At 45.9% G+C, this 25264-nt stretch overlaps 1 protein-coding gene and 2 long non-coding RNA genes across 6 annotated transcripts in view; 2 read left to right on the top strand and 1 right to left on the bottom strand.

Annotated features, from left to right (window-relative positions):
* LOC112580248 overlaps nucleotides 1–25264 on the top strand; it is a 454297-nt gene that overhangs the window by 294394 nt on the left and 134639 nt on the right. The gene's annotated exons all lie outside the window — the stretch shown is intronic.
* Nucleotides 3484–6634, bottom strand: LOC123330411. 2 transcript variants are annotated; one of them, XR_006546321.2, is made up of 3 exons: nucleotides 6475–6634; nucleotides 5021–5150; nucleotides 3484–3932 (listed from the first exon to the last, which is right to left on the bottom strand). It is a non-coding gene; the product is annotated as an uncharacterized LOC123330411 (long non-coding RNA). The 2 variants fall into 2 exon arrangements; XR_006546320.2 differs by lacking the exon at nucleotides 6475–6634 and adding an exon at nucleotides 5321–5379.
* On the top strand, nucleotides 6650–8399 carry LOC123465142. Its single transcript, XR_006640252.1, has 2 exons — nucleotides 6650–6934; nucleotides 8108–8399. It is a non-coding gene; the product is annotated as an uncharacterized LOC123465142 (long non-coding RNA).

Genomic DNA, 25264 nt, shown 5'->3' with positions numbered 1-25264 from the left:
CAGCTATTAAAGTCACAGTGTGGGATGTTTCTGTTCTGTGTCTGGGTTTTTTTTTTGCTTTGGCTTTGTTTAATATTTGCCTTATTTGGGGGAAGGGCACTTCTTCATGGGAAGTGTTCTTGATTTATGCTGTGGAGGGTCCAATTTGTGGGATAGATAACAGGTGCTCTTTGGGGAGAATTAAAATGACATTGTTGTGAAATGTTTATGCTAATGAATAGCTCAAGTGATCGCTCCTGCTCCTGGGCTGACGGCTCAGGAGTAACTGTCACTGCCTGAGGAGCAGGTTCTGATGCAGTCTCCTCCACATCCAGGCTCCTTGACCTTTAACGAAAAGTTAGGAGACAGGACAAACTCTCAGTTACTTATCCCCAGTTAGGGACTTGCTGTTTTTTAATATTTTAACACACTTACTTGATCCCACGGCAGGCTGTGCAAGGCACCACAGGTATCCCCATTCTACAGATGAGGAGCCGGAAGTTCAGAAAGCTCAGGGAAGTTGCCTGAGGTCACACAACTTGTCAGAGGTCTCGCTTGCTCTGTCTGGTTGGAAAACTGGTGTCTCTCTTCTCTAGAATACACTTTCCCTCCTAGGCTTTAGGATTCCATTCATTGGCTTTCAAGATGGCTTGCACGTTTTATATGACAGTCAGAAAGATAAAGGTCGGAGACAGAGTTGTGCCTCATCTGACATATGAGGTGAGGGGGGGCTTCTGTAAGCCCCTCCTGCCCCCGGATAGGCAGGCCTGATGTATGCAGACTCTCCAGGAGCTTGAAGGGCAGGGCCTGGTGGGTGGGAGGGGAGCAGTCACTGTGCACTAACCATTATCCTGTGGACCTTATATGGACAGAGCAGCCTTTGTGGTATATACTGTTACTTCCACTCTATGGAGGATGAAATGGAGACATAATGATGATAAATGAGTTCCCCAACATTATTTGACAACCAGGAGACAGGGCAGGGATTTTAAACCACTGGCTTCTAACTCTAAAATCCATACTTTTTCAATGAGTTCACCATGTCTCCTAGTCAGGGGCAAATGGGAAACTGCAGACACATTCTGAGGGAATGTGAGTCAGCGAGGGGGATGGGAAATGAAGAGTCATATTTGGGAGGAGGGGCAGCCTGTGCAGGACACCATCCTGTGAGGAGAGTCAGGGCACTGAAGTGGGCCTTCGGGGTGGGCGGAGCTGGCCATGGCTATGACAGTCTGTGGTGAGTGGGAGCAAACTTCAGATTTGGAGAGAAGGCTAAAGAGGCCCTCTTACCCTCTGTGTGAGGCATTCGAAACGATCAAACTAAAAAATAATGGGTGTCCTCTCTTTGAGATCTCCATGCACTCCTTACACGAAATTGAAAAAAAAAAGATGAAACAAACCTAGCTGTGCCCTAGATGCTCTCCTCACTTCACACTGTTATTCTCCCTTCCAGTACCTGGAGACAGGTGGGGCAGGGGGATTGTTTTTATTTTGCTTTGTTTTATGGTAGCCTGATAGCCTGCAATGAAGCCAACTCTGGTTAGAAAGAGATGCCTCCATTCCACTTTGGAAAGTGCAATGCAGGAAGCAGGAAAGCTTATTCTGTGTTCTATTATCACTGGTACTTGGATAGAGTGACCACAGTCAAGTCGGTGGTTAATGATGGAAAAGGGACGTGTAATAGGCTACAGGTGGGTCATGGCTCTGTACTGGGAAGCTCAGTAGTGTCACACAGGATGTGACTTACCTCTGTGTTCTGTGCTTTTGATAGCAAACAGGAAGTGACTCGTGCTAGCAAAAGGGGGTTAACAATACTGAGGTGAAAGTGGAAGCTTGCCCCAGGGCTCACACTGTAGCCATAGTTGCTGTACAGTCCTGTGGTTGGACCATAAACAGGGGGACCTCACAGGTTGGCAACTAGAAGCAAATCTGAAGAGTTAGGAACATGAGTCCTCTAGCCAGAAATGGATAGTCCAGTGCATACACACCATGGGGAACAAGCGTCTCAGGGGCACCCATTCACTCTTTCAAAGCATATTTATTGAGGGCCTACTAGAGAAGGGGTTAAAGATGCATCATCTTTTTGGAGCCCACATTCTAGAAGCTGGTGAACTGGGCCAAATGTTCATTGTACTATTCATAATAGCCAAGACGTGAAAGAAACCTAAGTGTCCATCAACAGATGAGTGGATAAAGAAGATGTGGTACATATATACAATGGAATGTTACTCAGCCATAACAGTGAAATAATGCCATTTGCAACAACATGGATGGACCTAGAGATTATCATACTTTGATTATCATACTAAGCCAAAGACAAATATCATAGGATATCACTTATAGGTGGCATCTAAAAAGACGATACAAATGAGGAGAAGGAGGGAGGGTCTGTGTTCAGTCATGTCCAACTCTTTGCGACCCCATGAACTGTAGCCCACCAGGCTCCTATGTCCATGATACAAAGTAACTTGTTTACAAAACAAATAGACTCACAGACATGAAAAACAAAGTTCTATTTACCAAAAGTATATTCCTTTTGGTATATCAGTGGGTTTGGGCTGAAAAGGAGAAATGAGTTTGGTATTAACATATACACACTGCTGCTGCTGCTGCCAAGTTGCTTCAATTGTGTCCGACTCTGTGCGACCCCATAGACGGCAGCCCAACAAGGCTCCACCTTCCCTGGGATTCTCCAGGCAAGAACACAGGAGTAGGTTGCCATTTCCTTCTCCAAGGCATGAAGGTGAAAAGTGAAAGTGAAGTTGCTCAGTCGTGTCCAACTCCCAGCAACCCCATGGACTGCAGCACACCAGGCTCTTCCATCCATGGGATTTTCCAGGCAAGAGTACTGGAGTGGGTTGCCATTGCCTTCTCCTATATATACACTACTATATATATATAATAAACTATATATATATAATAATAAATATATATAAATAAATATAAAAGTATATATAATATATATACTATATATATATAATATATATAATAAATAATAAATAAATAATAAATATAAATATATATAATAAAATAAATAAATATATATAATAAAATAAAATATATATATAATATAATAAAATAATATATATAATAAAGTACTATATATAATAAATAAAATATATATATAATAAATATATAATAAATATATATATAATAAAAAATATATAATATATATATAATATATAATATATAAATAAAATAATATATATAATAAACACAGTACTATATATATATAATATATATATATAAAATATATATATAAAATAATATAATATATATAATAAAGTACTATATATATATAATATATATATATAATAAATAATAAATATATATAATAATACTATATATATATAATAAACACAGTACAATATATATATATATATATTAAATACAGCACAGGGACCTATACTCAATATCTTAACCTATAATGGAAAAGAATCTGAAAAATAATTTATATGTACAACTGAATCACTTTTCTGTATACTTGAAACCAACACAACATTGTAAATGAACCATACATCAATTTTATAAAAAGGAAAAGAAAAATGAACTTGCACACCCTCCCCTACGTGGGTTGTAGATGATCAGACATGCTTTGGAGCAATGCTTTAAAATGCTGGTTTGTTAGAACACAGATTCGGATTCAGGAGGTCTGGGCCAGGGCCTGAGATTTTGCGTTTCTGTCAGGTCCCAGGTTCTACCAGTGCTGCCGAGCCTGACCTCGCAGTTAGGAGCGCGGTCCAGTCTCCCAGCCCACCATGCTGTCTGTGTGGTCTGTTCATTTCAGTTTGTGGAGTCACATGCATCAAGTTCTCCTTGCAGCATGGATTTCAGCATATTCAGTAAATCCATCCATCATCTTGAGGGAAGGGGCCAGTGATAGATTCCTTCTCAATGTAGATAGAGACCTGGAGGAGGCTCCATCTCCCAAGTCTCGGGGTCAAGACTTTTGCCTAGAATAGAACAGATTGCAGGAATATGTCTTACTGCCCTTTCACTTTCCACTTGGTCTGGATTTCAAGGGCTGCTCCTAATTATATGGAACTTGAAATTGGTCAGGTTCACGCTTGACTTGAGTATGTGCTCAGTCGCTTCAGTTGTGTCCAACTGTTTGCAACCCCATGGACTATGTAGCCCACCAGGCTCCTCTGTCTATGGGATTCTCTAGGCACACTGGAGTGGGTTGCCATGCCCTCCTCCAGGGGATCTTCCTGACCCAGGGATCGAACCTGCATCTCCTGTGTCTCCTGCATTGCAGAAGGATTCTTTAACCACTGAGCCACCTGGGATGACATGCTTACCACCTTGTATTTTTCAGAGGAGCCTCCAAAACACAACTTGTTCCTTTTGTCTCAATAAAAACACACTTTTTTCAGGCCATGAGTGCCTGTGATGCTGCAGACAGACAGACCCACATATTCTTTGTTGTTTCTGGTTACAGTTTTCAAATCGGGCCATGTTTCAGCAATGCAATTAGTCCCCAGACTTCCAGCTGGGATGCTGAGATTTCCGCAGTTCCCAAACTTCCAGCTTGGGGGCCTTGGTTTTGTCCATGTGCTCTGTTGCCCCTTTATTACCGACACTCAGAAGCAGTGAGAATGAGGACATCGGAGTGGGGAACTGAATAATGGCCTCTGAAAATTGGAAATCCAATTAAAGTGGGAGGCCATCTCGTCCGCACCCTTGGTAAATATTATAAAGTGAAGGAGCTATAACCTCTGAATTAGCGTGGAGAGAGAGGCAGTGGAGTGCAGCAGGCTATCAGGGAAAGGTATCGTGTTTGAAAATGAGGACTTGATGCAGGATGAGGAGCAGAAAGTGCAGGCCTTTTACATTTTGGCCAGAGCTCAGCAGCTTCTCCTCACAAACAGAGTTCCTGGAGGGATGAAATTTCATCGGGGAGAAAGGGGACCGACATGCAGTTGGCCGAGGCAGACAGAGACGAAAAAAAAATGCAGTCTAGGGTAAATACTATTTATTCTAAAATATGAACTACAAAGAGAGTAATTGTTTGATCATATGGGACCTTTAAAGAACTCACTTTTTGTGACTTTCTTCATCCAAGCACCATTACTTCTGTGCTGCTCACCTGTTCCCCTGCCAAATGGGCATGTAAACCAGTTAATGAGGCCACTGTCCAACACTCACTGCAGAAAGAGGGGGAATTTCACCTGGGATGAAGAACACACACACACACACACAGAATTAAAGAAAAAGCACTGTTTTGTGAACTTTATTTTTTGCTCAGAAAGTTTGGAGTAAATGGAATTGGCTATAAGAAATGACAGGAGAACACAAAGCACCATTTACCCCATGAATGTAATAACAGTAGGGCACATACTTGGTTGATAGCTCAGTTGGTAAAGAATCGACTGCAATGTGGGAGACCTGGGTTTGATCCCTGGGTTGGGAAGCTCCCCTGGAGAAGGGATAGGCTACCCACTCCGGTATTCTTGGTCTTCCCTTGTGGCTCAGCTGGTAAAGAATCCACCTGCAATGCGAAGACCTGGGTTTGATCCCTGGGTTGGGAAGATCCTCTGGAGAAGGGAAAGGCTACCCCTCAGTATTCTTGCCTGGAGAATTCCATGGACTGGGGTCACAAAGAGTCGGACACGACTGAGTGACTTTCACTTCACATGCATCACATACTTGCTGGAAACCACTAGACTCTTAATTAAAGGGGCACAGATCTTGAGATTTCCACATATTTAAGGATTAATCATCTCCGTATCCAGTGCCACTGGCACAAAGTAGTATTTAACACACAGTACTCGTGTTTCTTTTAAAACTCACCCCAAATTCCAGATTTAGGCTTTGCTTTTATAAATATGGTGGCTGTAAACTCCAAGCCGAACCAACTTTTATTATTTTTCCTCCTTTCGACTTTAAGAGCAAGCCTAATAAAGTTGCTGAATGTTTCAGGATGCCTACACAATAATTTTTAAGTCATTTGCAGATAAGGGAAGATTCCATAGCCCCAAGAAATAGAATAAATACTGGCCACCTTCATTAACCTGCTAAATTTCAGGGAGAGATAATGGTCACTAAGAGAGGCTCACTGTTGGTTATCTAGCCTGCGGACACCTCTGTAATGAAACACGGGGAATGATTGGGGGTGGTTTGCGGCAGTTTATTTCCAACACGGTGGAGCTTGCGCTTATTCATGTGTTCAGCCATTTGACGTCTATCAGGACCTGTGCTGAAAGGCCATGGTAAGAACGAACGACATCAGCAAACACAGAGAAACCGGCTGCTGCCTGCTCTGTGTTCATAGTCGAATCTGTGAGACAAACACAGACTAAAGAATCAGTGGAGAAATGCAGGATGTTGTCCACAGTGAGTGGAAGATGGGGACATGGTGCCCTGAGAGCTAATGGCAGGGTTGACCAGGTCAGGGAGCATGAGGGAAGCTTCCAGCAGGAGCAGCCTGAAAATGGTCCTCCTTCCTCTAGGCATCACCCCTTCGTTCCTTCAGTGCTTAAGGGTTTGGCTCACCTTTTTCTGAATCCCCCTCTACTCTGATCTTCACAACGGACAAGCAAGGCAGAAGCCGTTGTCCCTGTGTCACAGACGGGACCGTGGGACAGGAGCGAGCGAGAGCAGACTGCCTGGGAAAGCCCAGCCTCTGGGGTTTTGCGCCATCGTCCTTGCTGTCAATCAGCCTTGGGTCTGTTTGCAACTGTAGCTTTCTGAATGATGTTTTACATATTAAGCCTGATGAGACGTAGCTGTGACCACCAGCCCCCTCAGCAGTGGTGAAACTCTGAGTCACCGAAATCAAATACCTCAGCTGTCAGCTGGCCGTGTCTGTGGATTACTCTCTGCTGTAGGCCTCTGTGGTCTCCTCTACATCCTTAGCTCCCCTCGACTTGATGCTCTCAGGGATGGGACCCTGGCTGCCTCCTAAGCCATCCCCTGTCTTGGGACAGCTGCACATTTTAGAAGGATCTTTAGGGTAAGCTGCTCAAGTTCTCACAGGCGTCTTCTGCTTGGTCACGTGACTTTTGGAGCAAGGATTCATGGAGAGATTTTCACAGAGGTGGAGGGAGAGGATTTGGGGACCTTCTGGAACATAACAGGGTAATAAAATGGGGCACATTCAGTCTGCTCTGAAATGTGGGGTTGCTGGGTTTGTTCAGGGACAGAAGGCATTCTCCCTAACCCCCATCAAGAGTAGAACTCTAAACAAGCAGGACCTGCATGAGACATCCTGGGTGGTCCTCCTAACAGATAAAATGCGTGCATCCTCTCCTGCTCTTCCACCAGCGTTTCCCCAGCTTCCCCCATACCCGGTTCAGTGTTTCTGAGTGAAATTCATAAAACAGTGCGCTGTGAATTAGATGAAGGAGGCCCTGGTGGGGGAGTGGGGGTCTGTGTGGCTAGCGTGTGTGCCCTTGACCCTGCTGGACTTGCCACAGTGGCTAGAAGTGAATGTCTCCTGCTCACACTCTGAGCCAGCTGTCCCTGTGACCTCCTTTTGGAATCACTGGGTGTCCTGGAAATTACAGCTGAGAGTCAAGAGCTATAAGTTCCTTTGTTTCTTTAGACGATGACTGTAGACTCTCCTTGTTCCCATAAATAGGCCAAAGATAAAGTGTAGCGCCAGTGCAGGCGGCCCAGGGTTTCTCTCAGGTGGCAGGCTCATACTCAAGAGGTAGGCTCAGACAAGGAGAGGTGGGGACTTCATGCTGCAAAACCTCTGCTAGTGAAAGGAGAAGTTCTTTGGCTTTGTTCAGGGAGAGAGACATGAGAGTTAGGCATCTCAGGAAGGACATGACCTCTTCCAGATACACACCTGGAAGCCCGATGCCATCCTGCCCTACCTGACAATACGCTTGGCTCTCAAGGAAGCAGAAAACAGAAACATCACTCTGCTCAAAAGACAGAGATGGATTTAGCATCAACTGATGAAACTCAGCTAAGCTGTGTATGAGAAATAGTGGTATTTTATCACTGGCTCTAAGCAACATGTCAGAACAGTGTCTCATTGCTTGGGGAGGGGTGGGGGAGCCTGACACATGGATTCAAAGGTGCCTGTTTTGTAGATGAGAAAAGCCAGACAATCAGGAGGAAGCCATACAATTTGGACTCTGGATTTGCCAGCCTAAGAAGCCTACTCCTTTTCAAGTTTTCTCCTTAGGAGGCAACACCTGGTGCTGATGTTTAATGCCGGCTGGAAGGAGTGGCCCTGTGAAAGGAGAAAGCCTCCGCCAGGGGCACGCTGCAATGGGTGCTGCTGAAGACTCCCAGTGCAGCGGGATGGACACAGCCAACAGTGGAGAAGACAGGTGGAGTCTTCTTGCCATGAGGTTTGAATTCAGGTGTCAAAGAAGGACCTTAATAAGCACTGGAAGATAGGTACTATGGACTGAATGTTGTTATCCTCCCCCAATTCATATATTAAAACCTAATTCCCAGTATGGCAGGATTTGGAGGTGAGACCTTTGGGAGTTGGTGATGAGGTCATGAGGGTGGAGCCCTCATAAATGGGATTAGCATGTTTGTAAAGGGCTTCCCTGGTAGCTCAGATGGTAACGAATCCACCGGCAATTCAGGAGACCCGAGTTCAATCCCTGGGTCGGGAAGATCTCCTGGACAAGGGCATGGCAACCCACTCCAGTATTCTTGCCTGGGGAATTCCATGGACAGAGAAGTCTGGTGGGTTGCAGTCCATAGGGTTGCAGAGTTGGACACAACTTAGTGACTCACACTTGCACTTTCAAAGGAGACTCCAGAGAGCAGAGAGTTCCATGGCCTTTTGCAGCTTTTAACACAGTGAAAAGATGGCCCTCTATGTACCAGGCAGTGGGCTCTCACAAGACACTGAATCTGCTGGCTCCTTGATCTTGGGCTTCCCAGCTCCTAGAGCTGTGAGAAGTGTTTGTGGCTTTAGCCTTCCAGTCTGTGGTGTTGTGTTGCAACAACCCAAACAGACTGAAACAGCAGGGCCTCCTGGTGAGATGCTGGTGTGGGCAGAGGCCTGTTGGGGGCATGCTCAGCGAGTGGTCATACGAGGCTGATCACACCCTGCAGTTCGGTGCCTGCAGGTGCATCTGGTCACAGAGAGGGGACAGACACACAGGCTTCCTGTGCGCCTGTGGTCTCTCTGATACAGTCTCTGGCCTTCGACACTGTTGACATTTTGGGCTGACTCTTTGTTGTGGGGGCTGTCCGGTGAATTGTAGGATATTTGACATCATCCCTGGCCTCTACCCCAATTGTGACAACCAGAAATGTCTTCAGACTTTTGCCAGATGTTCCCGGGGGGTTGATGCTGCTCTTACTCCAACCTTGTGGCAATCTCAGCAGATGACTTCACTCCTTTATGCTGATGTAGGGAAACGGAGGCTAATGATTACAAAACTTGTACCTGGGAGCACAGGGATTTGAAACCACCTTTGTTCCCATCCTTGACAAGATTCTACCTGACTGCTGAGGTGGAGCAGGGTCGGGGCAACCTCCTGGACTTGGTTGCAGTGAGCTTTGATCTGTTTTTGCATGCTTAGGAACTTGCCCCTGACCTGGTTTGCTTCTGAATAGGCAGAAGCCCCCTATGTGGCAGGAGAGCAAGCTGTTGGATTTTCATCTCTTTTGGTATGCCTTATTAATGTTCTTGTGTAGCATACTGTGAACTGATGCATTCATTCTCAGCATTCACTGAGCTCTGACCCCGTCCTCGGCATGATGCTGGGTGCTTCTGGGAGAAGGATGAACAGCCTGATCCTTGCTCTCATGACTTTATATCACAGCTGGGGACAGACCACAAGACAGTAACAACCACCACAGCGGCATCGAACCCAAACAGCACGCTCTGATGAGAAACACTGGGGATGAGAGAACCCGCTAGGTAACCTGAGCTCTGAAGTCTGAGAAGGCTCTGACTACGGAGGCGGGTGGAGGCTGTTGGAGGCAGAGGGAACAGTCAATGCTAAGACCCTCGAGTGGGAAAGAGTTTGGTTTGTTTCAGAAATGGGAAGAGAGGTTTGTGGGACTGGATTCACAGGGAGACCCACCACCCTAACACTAGTGGCTGAGCACAAGAAATTCCAACTAGTTGCCCTGTGGACAAGATTTCTGGAACAGCGATGACTTCAGCATGGAGAAGAAAGCAGATCTGAACATGTCTGGAGTTTCTCAGGAGACACGTCATTCTCCCCACACATTTCTGTTTCTCCCCCGGACTTTCATATGCTGGAGAGGAAGACATTGTTCCCTCCCAGTCTAGGTTCTCCTGGCTGGTATAAGAACTAAACTGAAGTGTAGGACACCTTAACAGGAGAAGATCAAACAAAAGCTTGCTCAACATGTATCTGTGGAAAGACCCAGGAAAACCAGCCTGCCAGAGTGGCTGAAGTCCTCACCTCAAAGACCATCTTCAGTTAAAGACAAAAGAGGAGGTCCGGGCAGTGGTTCAGGACTTCAGAGGGGAGGAAGGCAGTGGACAAGGAGATGGAAAAGCAAAGTGCTGGGTAAATAAATGTTTGCCGGGCCCCCTGCAGACACACTGGGGCACAGAGTGGATGCTCATCTCTGGGTCCCCTGCGGTCCCAGCCCCACCCCTGAGGTCTCTGGTGATTACTCTATTATGGGAACAAGCCCTCTAGCTAAATGCTTTTAGTCAGTTAAGGGGATGGTCAAAGTTTCTACCTAAGTCTTTTGGGCCTTGATTCTTTTTTAGCACAAAGGAATCCACATGCCAGAGAGACATTTCAGGGTGGTGGATTGTGCTGCCAGGCAGACCCTCCATAGCTGGGATAGGGGATCCTCAGGGACTTCCTGCTGCTGGTCCCCGAAGCCGAAAGCCCTGCAGCTTGGGCTTTGAGGCTCTACCTCCGTCCTAACCTGTGAGAACGGACCCCTCTGTGCCTGTGGCGCCCCTCCAGTCCCTGCGCAGCTCTGCGTTCACCCGCTCTGGGCTCTGAAGTCATGGTGGCCTTAGGGTTCCCCTGTGTTATGCCTCCTCCTCGTCCTCCAGCCCCGAGGTGGCCCTGGCCACTCCAGTCTCTCTTTCTTGCTTGTTCCCCTGACTGTCCCAGGGTGGATTCTTCTCATCACTTGGTATCTCAGTTTGCCTGGATCCTGGCCTCTCTGTCCTGCTGGGTGCATTGGAAGCAGGTGTGGGAGCCCGTGCCCTGAGCTTGCCTGGAGCTTTGCAAGTCCTAGGGATCCAGGGACAATTACCCCACTCCCGACCCCCACTGCCTGCCCTTGGGAATGCACGGCTTTCAGGCTGAGGGGTGTGAAGGGGCCAGCATTTCCTGGACTAGGAGGCAGCCCGGGGGCACAGTGAGACAGGCTGGGGTTTGCCGTCCACAAGACTTGAGATTGAATACAGGCCCCAGAAGGCAGGAGGGTGGATTCTTGGTTAGAAAGTTCCAAGAGGTGGGCGCCTGTCGGGTCACGATGCTGGCAGCCAGCTCAGGTCATACTCCCAGTCCTTCTTCCCCAGGGTGGGGGCCTCAGTGTTTTCCGGACCCGGGCAGCGTGCGTGCCTCTCATCCCTTTGTCTCTCGGATGTACTGCAAAGAGAGAGTGCCTCTCCTCAGCTTGAGTTCTCCTGGTTGCCTGGGGCTGGAAGAAACCGTAAGCTTGGGCATTTGATGTGGATTCCAGCCCAGGCTTCGCCATCCATTGGTGGATAGGATTTCAGACAAGTGGCTCAACCTGGCTGGGCCTGCATTTCCTCAGATGTGAAAGGCAGTTAATGGATCCTTCCGAGGAGGGCAGTTTGCCTGGTGTCGAGCACCTCCAGAGGTCAGTGTCCCCTCCATTTCCTCCTTTCCTCCTCACCCCCATCCCCATCCCACCCTCCTGAATGAAGCCAGGGTGAGATCACTTGAGGACAGGCATCCTTTGTCTCCCTGTGAGAGGCCCCTCCCCCCCCTCCTGTAATTGTCAGCAACAAAGTTGGAAAATGAGGACGTCTGAAGCAGCTTTCAGCACTGCAACATCTGCACCAGACAAAACTCGGAAAGCCCTCAATCCCCAGTCGTGAATGCGCTATAAAAACAATGTGGCAGAAATGAAAATTGTTCCATCATAATATTTCACAGTTCTTTTTGACAAAAGCCAAGCCGCCCTCATGAATACACATTTCCCAGCATCTTATGCATTATGCATCAGCCTATAGCAGGGGACCTGGGAATTGCCAGGCCCTAGTAAAGGGCCTTTGAAAGTGCCTATTTTGTAAACAAATGGAGCCCAGGCCCAGCACTCAAGCTCTTTAGGTAATTTAAGACCGACTCCGGCTGCCAGGGTGGGGACCAGCTCTTCTTAAGGCCGTAAGTGGCAGGTGTCTCCAGTGTCCTGTGGGTGGAGAAGGGTGCCTCAGAGTTCTTTAATTTCTGAGTATCCAAGGTGGCCATCAGAGTGACAGGGACACTTCCTCCCAGAGCCAGAGGCAAGTGTGGCCAAAATGCCAGATGAGCCCACCAAGGTTGGCTCGGCAGTCAGGCTCCTGAGACTCCCAAGAGCTTCCAGGTATTGAACCCCGTGCCTGGAGGATGCTGATGAGTGGAGGGCATGAGGAGGTCCGGGCACACAGATGCTGGCCTGTCTCAGTGGGCTTGTAAGAGGCATCTCTCTTTGCCCCAAGTAGGCAAACCAGAAGCAGGTTATTAAGCATGTATTATTGTCAGTGGGAAATCCCTTGAAGATGATTCACTAAGGGGAGACTGAGGCCAGGCGTTTTAAGTGACACGTTCAAGGTCACACTGGTTAGTGAGCAGCGGGGTCTGGGGCCTGGGACCTGCTGGAGGCTGGTTTTCTTTTTCCCGACACCTCCCACTGTCTCAATCATGAGTTGGCAGCAGCTGCAAGGACCAGGGGCAAAATGGTTACTGATTGCTGTGATTTAAGCAAAGGGCAGCCTGGGATCCTTACCACAGCTCTGGAAAAGAGTGTAACGCAGGGCTGTTTTGTGTCATTTGGAATCTGTCCTCCACAGTGGCCTTATTTGAAATGGTGACGGATACACGGTGGATATCTATCCACTCATTACATTTTATCTGTTGCACTAACAAGGTGGTGATTGATTCATTGCTATTAATGCATGTATTTATTTCATAAGCATATTCAACTCCCTTTAGGGGGTAATGCAAATGGCTTTGAATTGAGGGACAGGAACTGTGAATTTCAGGGTTGCTATGCCCTTTTCCTTCCTCCTGTGGACCTCGGATTCTTTCCTGTAAACTGTGGGGTCCGGGAAGGATGGTGTCTAGGTTTCACCGCAGCTGAGCTCTCCCACCTGCTAGTGTGTGAGTGCGGGCACTGTGCAGAGGCCGTGAGGAAGTCAGGGGGAGAGGGGCCCACCTCGTGCTGTATAACCGCATCTGCAGGGCTGGGCTCCCCCACGAGGGGCAGTGGGGGCGGGATCGACCCCAGTTAGGGGAGCTCCTCATTACTGCACCTGCTGCTCTACAGCTGTTGGGCCCGCTTGCTGATTGGTGCAGTTTGACTAATGAGAGCAGGGACAGCTGAAGGCTGATTAAGACGACGAGGCAACATTACCCCTCACAGACACCTGGAAGAATCAGCTTAGGAGACAGCTGCTTCCCCACCCTCTGCCAACCCGGGGAACATGCAGACGGGGGAGGTAAGTGTTTGGGGGGCAGTTGGGATCATCTCTAACACTGAGAGCCAACCTGTTTGACTCTCTGAAAGCCTAGAATAAGTGATGCTCAAACTGCTGGGTATTTGTCATGCTTCCCTGGTGGCTCAGACGATAATCTGCCTGCAATGTGGGAGACCCAGGTTCAATCCCTGGGTTGGGAAGATCCCCTGGAGGAGGAAATGGCAACCCACTTTAGTATTCTTGCCTGGAGAATCCCATGCACAGAGGAGCCTGGCAAGTTACTCTTGGGTTACAAAGAGTAGGACATGACTGAGAGACAACAGCTTTGCTTTCTTTTTACTTTCATTGTTAAAACACTCCCCATCCTTGGACTTTCTGATTCAACAGAGATGTGTGTGTATGTGGTGGTAAAGTTTTGTATCTCAAAAAATTCCCAAGTGATGCTGCTGGTCCTGGAGCCACACTTTGAGAATCATTGAGACAGAAAATATTAAAAAAAAAAAAAAAGAGTATCTACAGATCCTTAATTTCCATTTCTCAGCATCTTTACTCAAAACCCCTCCCAAATCTTCATAAAAGTAATAACTTCAACTTCTACAATTGGCACAGTAGTAAGAAGTGTCCTTGAACCACATAGTTATTTATTTGGTTTCAAGCCAAGAAATAATTTTCCCTGAATAATGAAAGGAAAATATTCAAATTCAAAGCCTTAGAAATTCAGAAAAGTATAAAAATGAAAATAAATGGAAATGCATCACAGAGAGGGAGAGAGCAGCTATTGACCTACTGCCTTCCCTTAAGTTTTGGCAGCTGAAACTTAAGGTCTTTCTGCTGGTCTTGTGCCATTTTCCTAAACTGGGATCCTTGGGAGCCTTGCAATCAAAGTAACAAGAACAGTAAAACCAGAAACAACAGCAATAACACAAAAGATATATTTTAGAGCCTCATCTGAGGTCAGAATCTTTGGAAAATGCTATGGTAACCAAAATTTCAAAGTTGAATAGTTTTCCACTGGTGACTTAAACCCTGATGGGCATTCAAGGAGGCACTTAGGGTGGAAGTGTCTCTAGGTTCATTATGCCTCACAGAATCCCTCCTCTTCTGTCTGTCTCCCCCAGCCCTGCCCCAGGCTTTTTACTTAGTCCTCCTAGGGGAGTTGCATGGAGAGTTGTAAGAAATTCACTCTGAGTATAAAATATGAAGTTTAAAACTTATATCACTTTCCTTTTCCTCTTCCTTTTTTCTTTTTTTTTGGCTGTGCTTTGGTCTCTTAGTTCAGGGTCTTAGTTCCCCAACCAGGGATTGAATCCAGGCCCACGGCGGTGAAAGTGTGGAGACCTAACCACTGGACCACCAGGGAACTTGGCACATGTCATTTTCTTTCATTGGTCATTTTAGGTTTTCTAAAAGGAACTGCCTGTTTTGTTGAAACTTCAATACATAAGCAAGAAATGGTCATTTCATCTCTATTCTCACTCCTTAGACAATTGAGTCAGGCTTCAAAGCCTGTACTTTGCATGGCTGTGACATGAGCTTGCTATAAGCTGCCTTCCTCTTCTTCAAGGGACACTGATTCCATCATGAGGTTCCCACCCTCATGACCTGATGTAAGCCCAATTACCTCCCCAAGGCCCCACTAAAGAATACCATCACACAGGGTGGGGCTGGACAGGCGGGGCTGGGGCAGTTAGGGCTTCACCACAGGAATCTGGAAGGACACAAATGTTTAGCCCATAGTAACAGCTTTGGTTCCAGCTCACCTCTTGACGACTGCTCACATTTCTGAAAGAGAGATGGTGGTGCTTGCCTGATCTGTATTCTGGTTGTTGTGTGATGGGCGTGGCCTGCAACACACCAATGGTTGCCACCTCCCTGCTCAGGACTTACCACTTCCTCTGTCTGGATTGCCTCTCCTCCATCTACCCCCTTCAGTTAAGTTCAGTCTCTCAGTCATGTCTGACTCTTTGAGACACTATGAACTGCAGCACGCCAGGCCTCCCTGTCCATCACCAACTCCTGCGGTCCACCCAAATCCATGTCCATTGAGTCGATGATACCATCCAACCATCTCATCCTCTGCCGTCCCCTTCTCCTCCTGCCCTCAATCTTTCCCAGCATCAGGGTATTTTCAAATGAGTCAGCTCTTCGCATCAGGTGGCCAAAGTTTTGGAGTTTCAGCTTCAACATCAGTCCTTCCAATGAACACCCAGGACTGATCTCCTTTAGGATGGACTGGTTGGATCTCCTTGCAGTCCAAGGGACTCTCAAGAGTCTTCTCCAACACCACAGTTCAAAAACATCAATTCTTCACTGCTCAGCTTTCTTTATAGTCCAACTCGCACATCCATACATGACTACTGGAAAAACAATAGCCTTGACTAGATGGATCTTTGTTGACAAAATAATGTCTCTACTTTTCAATATGCTGTCTAGGTTGGTCATAACTTTGCTTCCAAGGAGTGTCTTTTAATTTCATGGCTGCAATCACCATCTGCAGTGATTTTGGAGCCCAGAAAAATAAAGTCAGCCACTGTTTCCACTGTTTCCCCATCTATTTACCATGGAGTGATGACACCGGATGCCATGATCTTCGTTTTCTGAATGCTGAGCTTTAAGCCAACTTTTTTACTTTCCTCTTTCACTTTCATCAAGAGGCTCTTTAGTTCTTCTTCACTTTCTGCCATAAGGGTGATGTTATCTGCATACCTGACGTTATTGATATTTCTCCCAGTGGTCTTGATTCCAGCTTGTGCTTCCTCCAGCCCAGCATTTCTCATGACATACTCTGCATATAAGTTAAATAAGCAGGGTGAAAATATGCACCCACTTAATGTCTACTGGACCTCCAAGACTTAGTATTGCCTTCTGGCAGTTTCCTCCCCCAGAACTCTTTCTTCTACGCTGTGTTGATCCGTATCTCCGTCTCTTCCACTGGGCTGCCAGTTGCTCTGTGAATGCAGGGACCGTACGTCCCATCTCACTGCTGTCCTCAGTGCCTTGCAGTCTGCCTGGCATGCCACAGGTGCTCCACAGTGTCCAGATCAGTGACGGTGATGCTGTGCACTGCAGAGAAGGAAAGAGACACATTAGAAGTAACGCTGTAACCACGGGGGAAAAGAAACATACCAGCAGAGACTATAAGGAAGCCTTGAAGACAGCAATATGATTGCCCACAAATATTTAAACAAAAATTCATCCAATAGCAATTTACCAGGGCCAAACCAAGAGAAAAGCAACTCATCGAGAAGACAAATGTCAAGACCAGTGCTCAAAAGCCCAGCCAGGTTTTCCTGCGAGGGTTTTGTGTTTGCTTGAAACTTCCATGCTCATAGGTTGATCTCAGTGGGGCCTCTGTGCCTGATAGAAGCAAGCTACCTACAAATCATGGGGCTGAGAGTGAGCTCGAGCAGTTTATGATCATCTTAATTAAGCCACAGAACTTTATGTACAGCCAGCCTTCAGCCAGCCTTTTGATCCCAGACAGAAATCTAGTAAAGCTGGTTGGGGGAATGAAAAGACAAAATCTGATGAATTTTTTTACTCTGGCGGGTGTAAAAGTTGGCAGGTTTGATGACTCTAAGAGTGATCTATTTGCCAACAGCAATATTACATTAAATTGAGGAGACCGTTCCATTAAATGCAAGCTAAGTGAGTACCCTGAATAATGGCCTAACATTATGTGTCCAGGGGTCTGTTGAGGCTGGAAAGGATGGAATTAATAACATTCCTGCTTTAGGAATGTGGGAAAATTCTACATTTTCTCCAAAGGAGTACTTTCTAAGCTTATTTTGAGTCAGGGACTAGTTTGAGAATCTGGTGCAAATTATAGCATAATGCATGAGTTACACGCACAGAGCACTTTCTCAGGGAGCTCATGAAATCCTTAGATGCCCATCTGTGGATTCTGGTCAGGGATTCCTGCTCCTAGGAGACTGTCTGGTCTGGTGAACAGGTTTCCAGTTGTAAATGTGAGGAATCACTTTATCAGCAACATCTCTGAAACTTTTCATGATACCCATTTGCCCCAGTGATCTGAGGATCACTGCAACCCTTTAAGAATGCAGAACCAAGGTGGGGCTAAGATATGGATGTTTGGAAAAGCACCCCTGTGGTTCTTGAGACCCATCCCTCACCTCGTCATGAGCATGAGTGAATAGGTCAAGAGAGAGCAGTGGGCTATAGGCCCCTTGCTGGAGATACATCTAATATAGAACTACATGGTCTGCTGCTGTTGATTGAGTCCATGAATGTGGAAACCTGGATATGAAGGGCTGACTAGAGTTACCTGCAGATTTTTGACTGTGCAGAGAGGGTTGGTGTCCCAACCCCCATGTTGTTCAAGGGCCGACTGTATATCTGATATAGATATAGAAGTCTATCTAATGGACTGTATTAACTTAGGTAATACTAATTATCTAAGTATATCTAATACAAAAGTCTAATGGACTACAGTAACTTAGATAATACTAATTATCTTAGTATATCTAATATAAAAGTATATCTAATGAAGTATATTAACTTAGATAATGCTACTTATCTAAGTATAGCTAATATAAAAGTATATCTAATTGAGTATATTAACTTAGATAATATTAATTATCTAAGTATATCTAAAATAGAAATGTATCTAATGGAGTATATTAACTTAGATAATACTAATTAAGTATTTGTAATATAGCAGTATATCTAATGGACTATATTAACTTAGATAATGCTACTTATCTAAGTATAGCTAATATAAAAGTATATCTAATTGAGTATATTAACTTAGATAATATTAATTATCTAAGTATATCTAAAATAGAAATGTATCCAATGGAGTATATTAACTTAGATAATACTAATTATTTGTAATATAGCAGTATATCTGATGGACTACAGTAACTTAGATAATGCTAATTATCCAAGTATATCTAATATAGAAGTGCACCTAATAGAGCTAGACCTGGATTCAGATCCCTCCCTCACTGCCTCATGGCCTTGCTCAGGGAACATTTATTTCTTCGCTCAACCTCTGTTTCTTCATCTGTAATCAGTCATTGGAAAGACTGAACTGAAGGGCATGCAGGTTTTGACACAACCTAGTTCCCTTTATTTAAAGGCAACACTGAAGGTATAAAGCAGAAGTTTCATCACAGGGTCTTCTTAAGAAGGAAACGGCAGGCACTGGATGTGCTGGCTTGCATTTTATGCCTGTTACAAAGTGAAGATGTAGATGGGAATTTGCCATGTTGCTGCTGGGGGTCTGAGGTGTTGGGAAACTGCTGCGTTTCTCACAGTCTGCTGTAAGGGGATTTACTACTTGTAAAAGCCTCAAGGAGATTCTTCGCAGTGAAGGTTATGAGTGAGTGAATATGACCAGTAGAGTTGGGAGTGTTTCGCCCTATGGTGACTTTCCTGCTTTGGTTTCCGAGGGCATTCTGGGTCATCAGAAAAGCGTACAAAGGTGGACAGTGCTATGAAAGGCCCCTTTTTGTAATTGTATGATTTTTTAAATGAGAATATAGTTGTTTACAATGGTGTATTAGTGTCTGCTGTACAATGTGAATCAGTCATAAGTATATACACATCCCCTCTCTCTTGGATCTCCCTCGCTCTCCCCATCCCACCCACCTAGGACATCACAGAGCACTGAGCTGAGCTCCCTGTGCCATACGGCAGGGCCCCATTAGCTGTTTCTTTTACACACGACATTGTATATATGTCGGTCCTAATCTGCCAATTCATCTTGCCCTCCGCTTACCTCCCCATGTCCACATGTTCATTTTCTATGTCTTCATCTCTATTTTTGCCCTGCAAATAGCTTCATCTATTCCATTTTTCTAGATTCAACATTTATGTGCTGCGGCACCACTTACAATAGCAGGACATGGAAGCAACCCAAATGTCCATCAACCTATGAATGGATAAAGAAGAAGTGGTACCCGCATACAATGGAATATTAGTCAGCCATAAAAGGGAACGGAATTGGGTCATTTGTAGAGACATGAGTGTCTGTCATGCAGAGTAAAGTAAGTCAGAAAGAGAAAAGCCCATTTTTTGATTGGAGTGAAACGATGGCAGTGTTGGGTGGCTGCTATAGGGCTCCAAGGTCTGGCCTAACTAAGGGCATCTTGCTTGTGCACAGGTCTGGAGGTGAGTCTCTTGGGAAGTCAGTTTCTGGGCATCTACTCTGTCAGTCATCCTTCCCTCCAGAGCAGCTATGAGGATCATCAGATAAGCCCTGTAAGGCACTGAGTGTTGAGTGAATAGTAGTTCTGTCCGTGGCAGTGGAAACACTGGTAGACTGTTGAAAGTGAAGTGAAAGTGGTAATCACTCAGTCATGTCTGACTCTTTGGGACCCCATGGACTGTAGCCTGCCAGGCTCGTCTGTCTATGGGATTCTCCAGGCAAGAGTACTGGAATGAGTTTCCATGCCCTCCTCCAGGGGATTTTCCGGACCCAAGGATAGAACCTGCATCTCCTGCATTGGCAAGCAGATTCTTTACTGTCTGAGCCACCAGGGAAACCCTTCATAAAATGAGTCCTACTACAATCTGCTTGGGCCATTCAGGGCTGCATAACCCTCATAATAATCTTTGCTGCTTCCTTGAAACTTTTCCAGAATGCTCCGTCCACCATGTTGGTACATGGCACACACATTAGAAATTTCATCTTCCCCTTTAAGTAATGAGAAATTTACTCTTCCCCTACTAAGTTCAGCAAACATTGACTCAGAGCCCATTTCAGGTTGTGAGAGGAACAGTGGTCAGTGTACCAATGTCATGTTTTAAATTTTTGCTATGGGTGTCCTGTGCATTTTTATTAATATTTTGAAACATTTCAAATATTTGAAACTCTCTCTCCCACCCTATTTCTCCTACTTGTAGGGGGCATGTTCATTCTTCATTGCACTTCAGCAGCAAACCATGTTGCCTTCTTTGGAATACGGGGTCCTTGCAGCTCTATTTGGTTTCAGAATTATTGGGAAAGAACAAGATGATGCCCCCTTTGCTTCTATTTCCAATTTTTAGAGAGGCCCTTGACATTGATGTTTCATCCATTAAGATAATAATGCTCCAGTTGAAAGTTGCCGGAAGAAGAGGAGATTAGTTGAGTGTGGATATTGTCCCTGTCGCCACAAGTGACAGGTGATGTGTATTCCATCACGATCCACAGAGGCTGTCATCAGGGCGTCCAGAGACAGCTTTTGTCTCATACACACCTGAGTTCAGCTTTCAGTCAAACAGTCGATCCGTGATTTTATTTTTGTTTTATTATTGTCATCATTGTCACCACCAGCACAGTTGACACAACCCACGGGGCGTCTCTTGCCAGTTAGTGGAGGCGACTCTTCATTGAACAATGGAGAGTGTTTTGTGTGTCTACCCTCCGCCCGTGAAGGCCACTGTGTCTCACAGCGTGAGTGCTTTACATGCATTTCCAAATCCTCTGTTGCTGGGCACTGTCCCCAGCTGAAAACTCCTTGGGGGTGATTCAGTGAAGAAAGATAGTGGGAGGGAGAAGCAAGTTAGAGACGTGAAGATTCTGAGCTTTGAGACTCCCGAGCCAGTTAAGACACGATCTTGCTCATCCTCTTTGACGTTAAAAATACACACACGCTGACGTTCCGAATAACCTCACAGCTCACTGGCTCGTGTCTAAGCTCCTAAGGACTCAATCTCACTCCTAAGGACTCTTCCTCACTCTCCCATGGGGCCAAACCTGCGTTTCCCTTTCTGTGAACTTCCTGAATGTTAGTCACTCAGTTGTGTGACCCCATGGACTGCAGCCCACCAGGCTCCTCTGTCCATGGGATTTTCCAGGCAAGGATACTGGAGTGGGTTGCCATGAGCTTCCTACGTTGGCTCAAAATACTCTTTTCTACCTGGAACATCCTCCCTGCCCTTCCAAATTCAACTCATCTGAGGTCTAACACAGACAGCCTCCCTCCGGGGCTCTTTTTTTCTGTGTCCACTGTCAGGTCTGGTCAGGTCTTATGTTTTCTCTGTATCTGTCATCTCTCTGTCCAGACTGGAAGATGTTTGAGGACAGAGACTGTGTGATCCTCTCTGGTTCCTCTTCAGCACCAGGACTAGAGTGCTGTTTGCTTCTGATCTGTGTGGCACTGTGGCGGCTTTGCTGGGCAGAAAGACCCGCTCCCTGGTGTGGGTGGTTCCTGCCTTCCCACATACCTTTGTTGAGCTTTCCCACACACATCAGATCCTTAGAGAAGGTACTTGCTTGAACGCAGCTGCTGGGCAGAGGTCGTTCCTTTAGACCGTTTTTTTTTTTTTTTTTTCCTTTCTTTTCTAATGAACTTAATCATTTTGAATATCTTTTCCAGAGCAGAATACATGAAATGACCCTGACTTGGCTGAAAGCCGTCTCTCGAGTGCTTTGGGAGGATTAGAGGAAGCTCTTTTACAGCCTCTTGGAATGACTGGCTGCCTTTTCCTTTCTTTGGGTTAGCAGAGAGTGAGATTTGATCCTCATTAACAAAGGAGGGGAGTCCTGAGCCTTGCAGTTTCTGTTGGCTGGGAGAGAAGCAGGGGCTGGACTCTTTGGAGAAGGGAGGCTGGTATTTTCAGTGATGCCAGCTTGTGTCCGAATGTGGGGGCTGATAACGGACACTGACGGGGCAGCTTTGGGAAAGCCAGCGGACCTCAGAGAAAGAGAGAAAGTCTCAGGGTCAGGAGAGAGAGTTGTTAGCATCTGAAGAGTATCAGCTCTGGCAGTGGGGGCCGTCTCCAGCCGTGATGGAGGCAGGATTCAGGCTCATAGTGTAAATTCAAAGTCGGTGATAACATTTTTTTTTTCAGATCAGATCAGATCAGTCGCTCAGTCGTGTCCGACTCTTTGCGACCCCATGAATCGCAGCACGCCAGGCCTCCCTGTCCATCACCAACTCCCGGAGTTCATCCAGACTCACGTCCATCGAGTCAGTGATGCTATCCAGCCACCTCATCTTCTGTCGTCCCCTTCTCCTTCTGCCCCCAATTCCTCCCAGCATCAGAGTCTTTTCCAATGAGTCAACTCTTCACATGAGGTGGCCAAAGTACTGGAGTTTCAGCTTTAGCATCATTCCTTCCAAAGAAGTCCCAGGGCCAATCTCCTTCAGAATGGACTGGTTGGATCTCCTGGCAGTCCAAGGGACTCTCAAGAGTCTTCTCCAACACCACAGTTCAAAAGCATCAATTCTTCGGCGCTCAGCCTTCTTCACAGTCCAACTCTCACATCCATACATGACCACAGGAAAAACCATAGCCTTGACTAGACGGACCTTTGTTGGCAAAGTAATGTCTCTGCTTTTGAATATGCTATCTAGGTTGGTCATAACTTTCCTTCCAAGGAGTAAGCGTCTTATAATTTCATGGCTACAGTCACCATCCATAGTGATTTTGGAGCCCAGAAAAATAAAGTCTGACACTGTTTCCACTGTTTCCCCATCTATTTCCCATGAAGTGGTGGGACTGGATGCCATGATCTTCGTTTTCTGAATGTTGAGCTTTAAGCCAACTTTTTCACTCTCCACTTTCACTTTCATCAAGAGGCTTTTTAGTTCCTCTTCACTTTCTGCCATAAGGGTGGTGTCATCTGCATATCTGAGGTTATTGATATTTCTCCTAGCAGTCTTGATTCCAGCTTGTGTTTCTTCCAGTCCAGTGTTTCTCATAATGTACTCTGCATATAAGTTAAATAAAGAGGGTGACAATACACAGCCTTGACGAACTCCTTTTCCTATTTGGAACCAGTCTGTTGTTCCATGTCCAGTTCTAACTGTTGCTTCCTGACCTGCATACAAATTTCTCAAGAGGCAGATCAGGTGGTCTGGTATTCCCATCTCTTTCAGAATTTCCCACAGTTTATTGTGATCCACACAGTCAAAGGCTTTGGCATAGTCAATAAAGCAGAAATAGATGTTTTTCTGGAACTCTCTTGCTTTTTCTATGATCCAGCAGATGTTGGCAATTTGATCTCTGGTTCCTCTGCCTTTTCTAAAACAATGGGACATATTAATCAATGTGTACTGAGAATGGAAAATAGTACAAGAGCACCGAAGAACAGTGTTAGAGAAGACTCTTGAGAGTCCCTTGGACAGCAAGGAAATCAAACCAGTCAATCCCAAAGGAAATCAACCCTGAAAATTCATTGGAAGGACTGATGCTAAAGCTCCAATACTTTGGCCACCTGATGTGAAGAGCTGACTCATTGGAAAAGACCCTGATGCTGGGAGAGATTGAGGGCAGGAGGAGAGGGGGGACAGAGGAGGAGATGGTTGGATGGCATCACTGACTCAATGGACACGAGTTCAAGCAAACTCTGAGAGATGGTGGACAGGGAAGCCTGGTGTGCTGCAGTCCATGGGGTCTCAAAGAGCTGAACGTGACTTAGCAACTTAACAACAACGAAGTTGTTTTCTATGTGGTATTTAGATTCCTGGTTCAGCACCTTCTGGAGATAGGAGAAATTGTTTCATGCTTGGGGTTGGTTCTGTGGGAAGAAGGGGCATTTCAGATGGTCTCTACTGGATCCTACAAGATTCTTTTGCCTTATGTACATCTCCTTGTTATTTCTGCTTTAGGTGTGTGGACATACTCTTGCTTTTCTTCTTTCTCACTATGGCCTCTAATGAAGTGCTGGCCATGGGGTATCAAGTAGAACTTCAGAGCAGGAGTGTCCATCAAAGACCCTTCACATTCTCTCATTGTTGTTCAGTTGCTGTCTTGTCTGACTCTTTGCAACTCCATGGACTGAAGCATGCCAGGCTTCCTTGTCCTTCACCATCTCCTGGAGCTTGCTCAAACTCATGTGCATTGAGTCGGTGATGCCATCCAACAATTTCATCCTCTGTCACCCCTTTCTCCTCCTGCCTTCAATCTTTTCTAGCATCAGGGTCTTTTCCAATGAGTCAGCTCTTCACATCAGGTGGCCAAATATTGGAGCTTCAGCTACAGCATCAGTCCTTCAGTGAATATTCAGCGTTGATTTCCTTTAGGACTGACTGATTTGATCTCCTTGCTGTTCAAGGGACTCTCAAGAGTCTTCTCCAGCACCAGAATTTGAAAGCATCAATTCTTTGATGCTTAGCCTTCTTTATGGTCCAACTCTCACATTCGTACATGACTACTGAAAAAACCTCTGCTTAGTGTTAGCATTGAGTGAGAGGCTGAGGGTGACTGAGATTTGCCTGGAGTTGGGCCATTGGGATCTCCTTTTAGCCATGATATGCAGACTCTGAGTCAAGAAGCAGACTCCTTTGAGTCCACCCTCAGGTTCAAACAGGGATTGGATACTATTGAGAGATCTCAAAGGAACAAGCAGAGGGGGAATTTGTCTGCATTGCCGAAGAAGGTGTATCCTCATGTTTTGTCAACTGCATCACTGGTTTGAACTCACATCTTTCTCAGAACATAGTATTAAAATATTCCACTCATCTGCTCTGTGCTCCAGAAATACAATAAATAGCAGCCCTATTTTTAAAGGATAATTCGGCTTCATTAAGTAAAGAGCGGCTTCTCTTTAACATGGTTTTGAGGTTTTGCTGTCTAAACAGTGTGCCGGGGTGTTGACACCCAGGCAGAAGTGTCCCAAGTGTGTATTAATAGGCCTGGCTGTTTCTGGCAGTGCCACTCCCTCACTGAGCATTCTTTAGCCAGTCATTCCAACCAACGCTCTTGGCCTCATTTTCTCATGTGTATGCACGTGGGGACAAAAGTCTGCTCCCACCT

Source organism: Bubalus bubalis, chromosome 18 (assembly GCF_019923935.1).
Source record: "Bubalus bubalis isolate 160015118507 breed Murrah chromosome 18, NDDB_SH_1, whole genome shotgun sequence".
Lineage (NCBI taxonomy): Eukaryota > Metazoa > Chordata > Mammalia > Artiodactyla > Bovidae > Bubalus > Bubalus bubalis.
The sequence above is the reverse complement of the archived record's forward strand: the minus strand, read 5'-3'. Positions and strand labels throughout refer to the sequence as shown.